Source organism: Vigna radiata, unplaced genomic scaffold, assembly GCF_000741045.1.
Source record: "Vigna radiata var. radiata cultivar VC1973A unplaced genomic scaffold, Vradiata_ver6 scaffold_48, whole genome shotgun sequence".
NCBI classification, from domain to species: Eukaryota; Viridiplantae; Streptophyta; class Magnoliopsida; order Fabales; family Fabaceae; genus Vigna; species Vigna radiata.
This window is the reverse complement of record NW_014542925.1, coordinates 1,404,819-1,413,102: the sequence shown is the minus strand read 5'-3', so window position 1 is coordinate 1,413,102 and position 8,284 is coordinate 1,404,819.

The window sequence follows — 8,284 nt, the reverse complement described above, 5'->3', positions numbered from 1 at the left end:
GGGCTTAGTTTCCCACACCAAGAAGGGTGTGAATTGGTGAAACTTAAAATCAGAGTCTTTTTAAAATCTTTTTTCGTAAAAGGATGTGCTTAGAAAAGTTTCTTGAAACGTAAGGAAAAATATTTTCAAGTGCAGCGGAAATAAAGTTGATTAAGTACAGAATGAAGTCGACTGAAAGTAAAAGTGTAGGGATCAGAGAATTCAAACACTGGTTTTTATATTGGATCGGCCAACCTGCCTACATCAACTGTCCTTCCAATCACAACAAGAAAATGCACTATAATGATCAAGGTTTTTACAACAAAGCTTTTATAGAGACCTCTACGTCAAATATATAAAAACACCTTTTTAACCCTCTAATCAAAATATAGGTATATAACAAAAAGCAACAAGAATCCCCTCTTCAGCTGTCCACACCATTTGAGAAACCCCTCAAAGTCAAAAACGCAACACACTTTTCTTCCTGTAATCACAACAGGGAAACAGGCCAATCTTCAATAGATTGATGATCCTGATCTCGCAGCAGACACCTCAATGTGTAAATAGATCAATCTTTCAAAGCACAATAATCTTGCCCTTCAAGAAATCACAAGAGATGAACACCACATTCTTCTTATTTGATTCTTGGAGTGTTCTCCTCTTTCTCTAACACAACACTAATCTGAAAGATATCACAAAAAATGTTAGATTCACCAAAGTTGTTACAGAAATCAATCTTGCGTCAATTTACAGTTTTTCACAATTCTAACGAACTTTAATCTACTTTGCTACTAATGCGGTTGAATATAACAAAACAGTTATGGCAGTTAGCAGTAGTCAATGCAATTAATTGGATTCGCAATTAATGTGGTCGATTTGCATTTAATGCTTGGTCAACCAAATTCAAAATATAATCGTTAGAAAGTTTATGTCAAGCAATGATAGAATTTCAAAATATAACAGACTTAGTCAAATGCAGTGCAGATATAGTCGACTATGTAACAGTAAAAAGCATAGTTTTGAAAAACTTTCTTTCTGAAAAATCTCACAGCACACTTTGAAAAAGCCTCTGCAAAGACACGAATTTTAATTGACTCACCCCATAATGAAGTCGACTTAAAACTGTTGTTTTGCCACACAATTTAAGTTCAACAAAAGTGCATGTGGTTTTTCTTTTCCAAAAATATATGTTATGCATCCAAGTATGAAATCACTTATATCACAGTGAAATGCAAACAACACAGAAACATCATAGACATGTTCCTGTATAATCATAAAATCATGAAAGCGTATGAACATTTAACACATAATCCACACGTGTTATTAATTATGTGTTGTCATCATAAAAAACCAGAAACTCTGAGATTGTGGGTTCAACTAAACTAGTGCTCCCCCTATCAACAATCTCAATAACAATGTTAGAAACTGCTACTATAGAAAGGTTGAAGTTCGTAAGGGAAAATACAAATGGATTCCTAAGGAACAACCTCCTGCAACTAACAAGAAAGGACCCAAGTTCAAATGGGTACCAACGTCAAAACCATTTAATTGTTTTGCAAGAAAGTAGTTGCAGCTAAAGCAGTACTAAACTTAAGGATGAACCACAATAAAGAATTCATAAGTTCTTGAGATTCAAAAAGTGGTCAATGTTGCAATCTTTTTAATGCATCATGCATCATAATTGTTTGTATGATTGATTGTTAAATGCATGTTTGTTGTATGTCTGTTTGAGTGACTTTTTTTGTGAAAATCAAGTTGCTCAAGTTTTAATCGATTATATTAAGTATTGAGTCAAATGTATTATGCGAAAACGAATTTTTATGTTCCCTCCAAATTTAAATTGTTGGGCTTTAAAACCTAAAACAAAGAAGCTTGGCATTCACTTTCTCACAAACAATCAAATCCTTCCTTTCTGGTACTGTGTGAAATATATTTCTTTGCACATCAATGGCTTCAAATTCATCTCAGCGGAAGAGAGTGAAAACTATAGGCACCAAAAACATGAGTAGACCATCACAATTAGAAGGCTGGATCAGCGATGATGATGCTCAATCCAAATTTCTCGATTATTGGAAGATGAGAAAACTGAGTACACATAAATTCCTGAAGCTTAGCTTCTTCTGGAATGAAGGATTTCAATTTCAAACCTGGATGAAACACTAGGATCTGAAGAAATTTGTAGAATTGGCTAACCCTTGGTATTCAGAACTAGTGAAAGTTTTCTACTGCACTCTCTAGATAAGTGAAGGAAGTTTATGCTCCAGGGTCAAAGGGATTGACATCAAGCTTACAGATGAAGTTTTGACAGATATAGTTGGGTTCAAACTAGGTGGAGAAAGATGTCATCTTGGCATTGAAGGTTTTCACAAGTTCTCTATCTATCAGGATAGCCTGAGAAATCCTGAGGAAATCAGGGACTACTCACATTACAAAACTGGTGGGATGAAGAAAGATGATCGACTGACTGTATTTGTTATATCTTGGATATTGATGCATAGAGGAAACAATCATGCTTAAGTCACTACTGAGGATTTGTATTTGCTTAAACCTATTAAAGAGAAGATTCAGGTGAACTAGCTTGTAGCAATCTCGGACAATATGCTGAAAGTAACACGACTTGAATCAACAATGTTGCCCTACTGTTTATTCATCTCTAAGGTTCTAATTCATTTTGGAGTTAACTGTATTGGTGAGTCAAGCGATTCATACAACAGAACAAGCTTAATTAGCAAATTTTCTCTACATAAGATGGGGATGCAGCACACTCCAAATGGATGGCAATTCAAAAGTAAGTATGCTAAGGAAGATGAGGAAGCAGGAGAATCTTCATCTATTCCATACAGGTCTAGATCAAGATTTCAAAGACCATTGCTAAGAGAAATAAGGTCTCTCAAAATTATTTACCAAGGAACAAAAGATGATGTTACTAAAATGAAAGAGCATCTGATTTTTGAAAAACGGAATAAGGAAAGCGCAGATGAGGAAGAATTGGGTGAAGTAGGTAGTACACCTGATGAGAGTGTTGCAATGGAAGAAGAGGAATGTGAGGATGATGATGTCGTTGAAGATAGTAACAATAACATGCTTCTCAAGACATATTTGAAGAAAAATAAGAAAAAATTTGAAAAGTTAATGAATCTGTAGTTTTTGATTTAGTTGTTTTGTTTGATATTAATGATTTTGTAGCTAGCATTATATGCCATTTATCTTTTGTTTTGATCTGATTGTACTTGATTATTAATATCAATGAAATCGGAGTTTATGGTTAACTTAATCTGCGAATGAAAAATTATATATGTAATTGAGTGAAACTGATAGTATCAAATCAATTTTATTATGACTGTATGGAAATGAGTTATTTCTTATTGTTACATCCATACCTTTGCATACTTACACAAATACCTTTGATGATTTTTGTACTATATTGATTCTAAAATGCTTCATCTGGAAAGATCTTGAAAGATTTTGCAAAAACATTACTTGCTGGCTGGATGAAACTGGAAAATCAACTTACAGGACTACAATAAATTTGATTAAGACTAAGATCAAATTGACTGAGTAACAACAGGGGTTTAAAGATTCCAAACTTGGAAAATTTAATATCTTTAAATCTTGTTTTATATGCTATTAATTGTTTTGTTCTTCTTATATCTCTTTGCTCAACTGAAATACATGTTTTAAGATGATAAAAAGACTAAACTTTTTTTTGATGAGTGAGATTTTATCAATGTTACTCTGATATTACAGTGATATATCTGATTTGATACAATGCTGATATATGCGGATACACGCTCTAATATATAATTTGATTAGTGCATTGTGCATTTGTGTTTTGAGATTAAAACATGCATAATGACATGGGGAACATTGCATATTCTTGATATGTTTCACATGTCTTCATTTAAGGGGGAGAAAATCCTAAATCATGTGAATAATATTGTCAAGGGAGCATCATAATTTGTTTTAATTGTTATCTGATGCCTCTCTATGTGACTGGTTATCTGTGTATCAATTACAGTGCGCTTACCTTTTTTGCTAATGCCCAAAGGGGGAGAATTATGATGATTTTGTAATTGATTGATAATTTGTTTTATTTGTGCAACATGGTTGATTATTAAACATGGTTGTGCATCATAAAAAAGGAGGGAGATTGTTGAGATTGTTGATAAGGGGAGCACAGGTTTGGCTTAACCCACAATCTCAGTAATATCAATTTTTTATTATGACAACACATAATTAATAACACGTGTGTAATCTGTGTTACATGTTCTATGTTTACATGCTATATGCTTTTGATCAATGTGTTAAATCTGTTTGTGAGAACACGATTGTGTTGTTCATTGCATATCACTGTGTTACATATGTGATTTTATATGTGAATGCATGACATATGTTTATGGAAAAGGAAAAGCACAAGCACTTATGTTAAACTTTAAATGTGTGGCAAAACAACAGTTTTAAGTCGATTACATTATGGGGTGAATCGATTAAAACTCATGCCTTTGCACAAATTATTTTCAAGTGTGAGATTTTTCAAAGAGAAAAGTTTTTCAAAACTATGCTTAAAGTTGTTGCATAATCGATTGCATGCGTCCTGCATTCAATTAAGTTTGTTATTGTTTTGAAAATCTGTTAATGCTTGACATAACTGTCTAACGATCAAACTTTTAATTGTGTTGACCAAGCATTAAATGATAGTCGACTGCATTAATTGCACATTTAATTAATTGTTGTGTTTGTTCTAACTGTTATAACATAATTGTTATATTCGATTACATTAGTAGCTTAGTTGATTAAATTGTGTCTGATATGTGTTACTTTATAAATTGACGCAGATTTGATTTTTGTAAGAACTTTTGTGATTCTAAAATTTTCATATCTTTTGAAGAAAGTTGTGATCTTACAGAAAAAGAGGAAAGGCTCCAAGAAACAAGATTTATCGTGGTGATCAACAACTTGTGATTTCTTGAAGAGCAAGACTGTTGTGTTTCAAAGGCTGATTGTTGGGTCACCGGCAAGCGTACTATATCGTACAAATAATATAAAATGGTAAGACCAAGTGTCGTGTCCCAAGAGACTCTCGGCACTAGACAATCGTGTGATAAATCGATTAATTAAAACTTAAAATGAACGAAATCATTGGTTTAGAATGCAAATACAAAAAATTAAATATGAATGCAGTTTTGATCAATTGAAGAGTAGCACAGTGATGAACGGATGATGTTTGTAATATGAGATGAATATGTTTTCGGGGTTAGATTTCACCAAGTTTACTCTCATGCATGTAAGAATTCTTCTTCTTTCATTAATGTCAACGTCACTCACTAAATTACTTAAAACTCGATCCCTCAACGAAGAAAGTTTATCCTTAATTACTAGGTCACAATCCCTTGCATCCCTAATAATAAATTTTGCATTAAGATTAGGAGCTTAAGACGACCAAGACTCGTACCCCCATCCTTGAGAAATACTGCTCTTGGGAATAATTCTACAAGAACCTGAATTGTAAGGAACCTCCCAGCACTCATGCAATTCATACATCATGCTATGAATGAGTTAAACAAAGCAAGCATTGATCACAAAAGAATTACCCTAACAATTAACGAAAGAAGCATATATTATTAAGAATCAATTCAAATACATAAGAGTTCACAAGGTTACATCATCCCCCAATAACAAATAGAAGTTAGTCCATCATCGTCATGGTGAAACTAAATGTACAATACAGAAGAATGAGATAGAAAAACCCTAAAAGTTGAAGATGGAAGCTCCCGCATCTAAATCCGCCTCTAGAGAGTGAAATAGTGTATTGTTGTGCCTCCTCTCCAAAAGATACAAAACCTAGGGCGTATGGGTCCTTTAGATAGAGCGAAATCAAAATAGAAACAAAGCCCAGGCCCATCTCACTGGCGCTCAGCGCCCCACTTAGGGTACCCGGGCTTGCTGCGATGCTAAAACGGACACTTAGCTACATTCAGAGGGCAAGTCGGCGTGGTGCATCTGGAAAAGTGGCGCTCAGCGCCCCAAAAAGGGTGCTCAGGTGTGGTGCGGCAACTTTTGGCACTAAGGGCCTTCAAGAGGGCACTCAAGCATTATGCGTTCCCCCTTTCTGGTGCTTTTCCGGGTCTTTCTGAGTTCCATCTCCTTGGCACTTCAGCTTAGCTCTCCATATTATCTCATTTCCTACTAAAACAAGGGAATTTAGTCATAAAATCATTAAGTTCAACCTCAACTCTCTTATTCACACAACTTAATAGAAAAACATTATTTCAAGCAAGTTTCTTAAGTAGAAAAGGGTGCATTTAGTATCAAAATTACATCACAGATAACGGTATTTTCAACTGTTATCACATATCAATTTGCACGTTTAGGTGTTATTGCGTGATTAGATTCTACAATCTTTTGAAGATTGGTTTGAGGTTCCTTCTTGTGATTACAGGAAGAAGAACATGTGTGTTCTTGACTTTGAGAGTGTCTCAAAGGGGTTAGACGGTAGGAGAAAGGATTCTTATTGCTGGTCTTGTTGTGTATTGCCTATATTTTGATTAGAGGGTTAGAGAAGTGTTTTAAATATTTGACGTAAGGTCTTCTATAGAAACCTTGTTGTAAAAACCTTGATCCTTATAGTGCATTTACTTCCCGTAGTTGGAAGGACATTGGATGTAAGCAGGTTGGCTCAACCAGTATAAAAACGCAGTGTTTGAATTTTCTGATCCCTACTCTTTTACATTAAATCGACTTCTTTTTGTAGTCGTTTGATTAAGTTTCCGCTGCATTTAAAATCTTTTACCTTACGATTCAAGAAAAGTATAAAGGCATCGTGTTTGTGAAAAAGATTTTAAAATCTTTTGTTTTTATACTTCACCAATTCACCCCCCCCCCCTTTTCAAACAACTCAACCTTATTGAAGCCTCCCATTACTGTTGTAAAGCCCTTTTGAATCAACTAGCCAATACTTAGGAGATTGCATCTCATTGTAGGCACAAACAACACATTAGTTATAATGGCACGCGAGCCATTCTTCCTTCGGATAACAACATCACCAATTCCCTCTTCCTTCAAAATACTATCATCAGCACATTTCACACTATTTTTCTTGGTTTCATCAAAATTCATCAACCATTCTTGTGGCAAGTCATATGATTCGAACATCTTGAATCCAAATACCACATTTGATCTTGAGAGTGTGAGTTTTCTTTAGATGTAGTTACCATCAGAGTGAGTGGTTATGTATCAGATTCCTCTTAGCCTCCTTTCCTCGAACCTTTTTCTGTTATTCCTTTTCAGCATAACACTCATAAGAGTAGTGCCCGTACTTATGACAATTGAAAAATTCAACATTCCTCTTGTCTTTCTTGCGGAAGTTCTTATCTGATTTGCCATTCTCCTCCTCCGTTGAAGTTTCATCTTGATCATCTTTGGTCTTATCATTTCACCACTTCTCTTTTCCACGTTTCCCTTTCCATTTCTTGAATGTTTTCTTCTCTTCATTCTTGGAATGATGCACCTTCAATGCCTACTCATCACTCCTAATTGGAAATCTATCAAACAGTCTCATCTCGTGTGCTTCTAGGGAGCTTTACAATTCTTCTATCTTCATCTTATCCAGCTCTCTTGACTCTTCTCTACCCACAACCATGTAGTCGAATTTCTAAGACAAAGACCTCATGATCTTTTCAGTGACCATTAAGTCTGTGATGACTTCTCCACATCCCTTCATTTGATTGGTGATGGAAATCACTTTATCAAAGTACTCTCTGACTCTATCACCCTCCATCCTTTGCATCAACTCATATTGCTTCCTTAACATTTGCAACTTGACCTTCTTGATCTTTTCTCCTCTAGTATGACACCTGATCAAGATACTTCAAGCTTCCCTCATAGTCTTTACATGCTGGAACTTTTCAAAGTGAGCATCGTCTACACATTGGTGAATAATGAACAACGCTTTATTGTCTTTGATGAGTCGATATTTTATTGATTTCACTTAGTTTATTGTGCTAGAATTAATCAGGGAATTGTGCTTAATTGTCCGGTATTTTCCCGTTTTCCTAATTATGCTTAATTTGACCGGAAATTCTAATTTTAATTAATTTGAATTTTCTGAGCTAATTATTTGCATTATTATTTTCAGGGAAAATTTTGGAAACACAATTTGGGACATTTGGAGGAGACAAAATAAATTCAAGACTCTTCCATAAGCGTTTTAGAATTAGTTGTATTTTAATTTAGTAGTTTAGAATTTTTAGACAAACTTTGACATTGTGGGCCAATTTTTGGTATTTGTTGTTGAGCCCAATAGTAA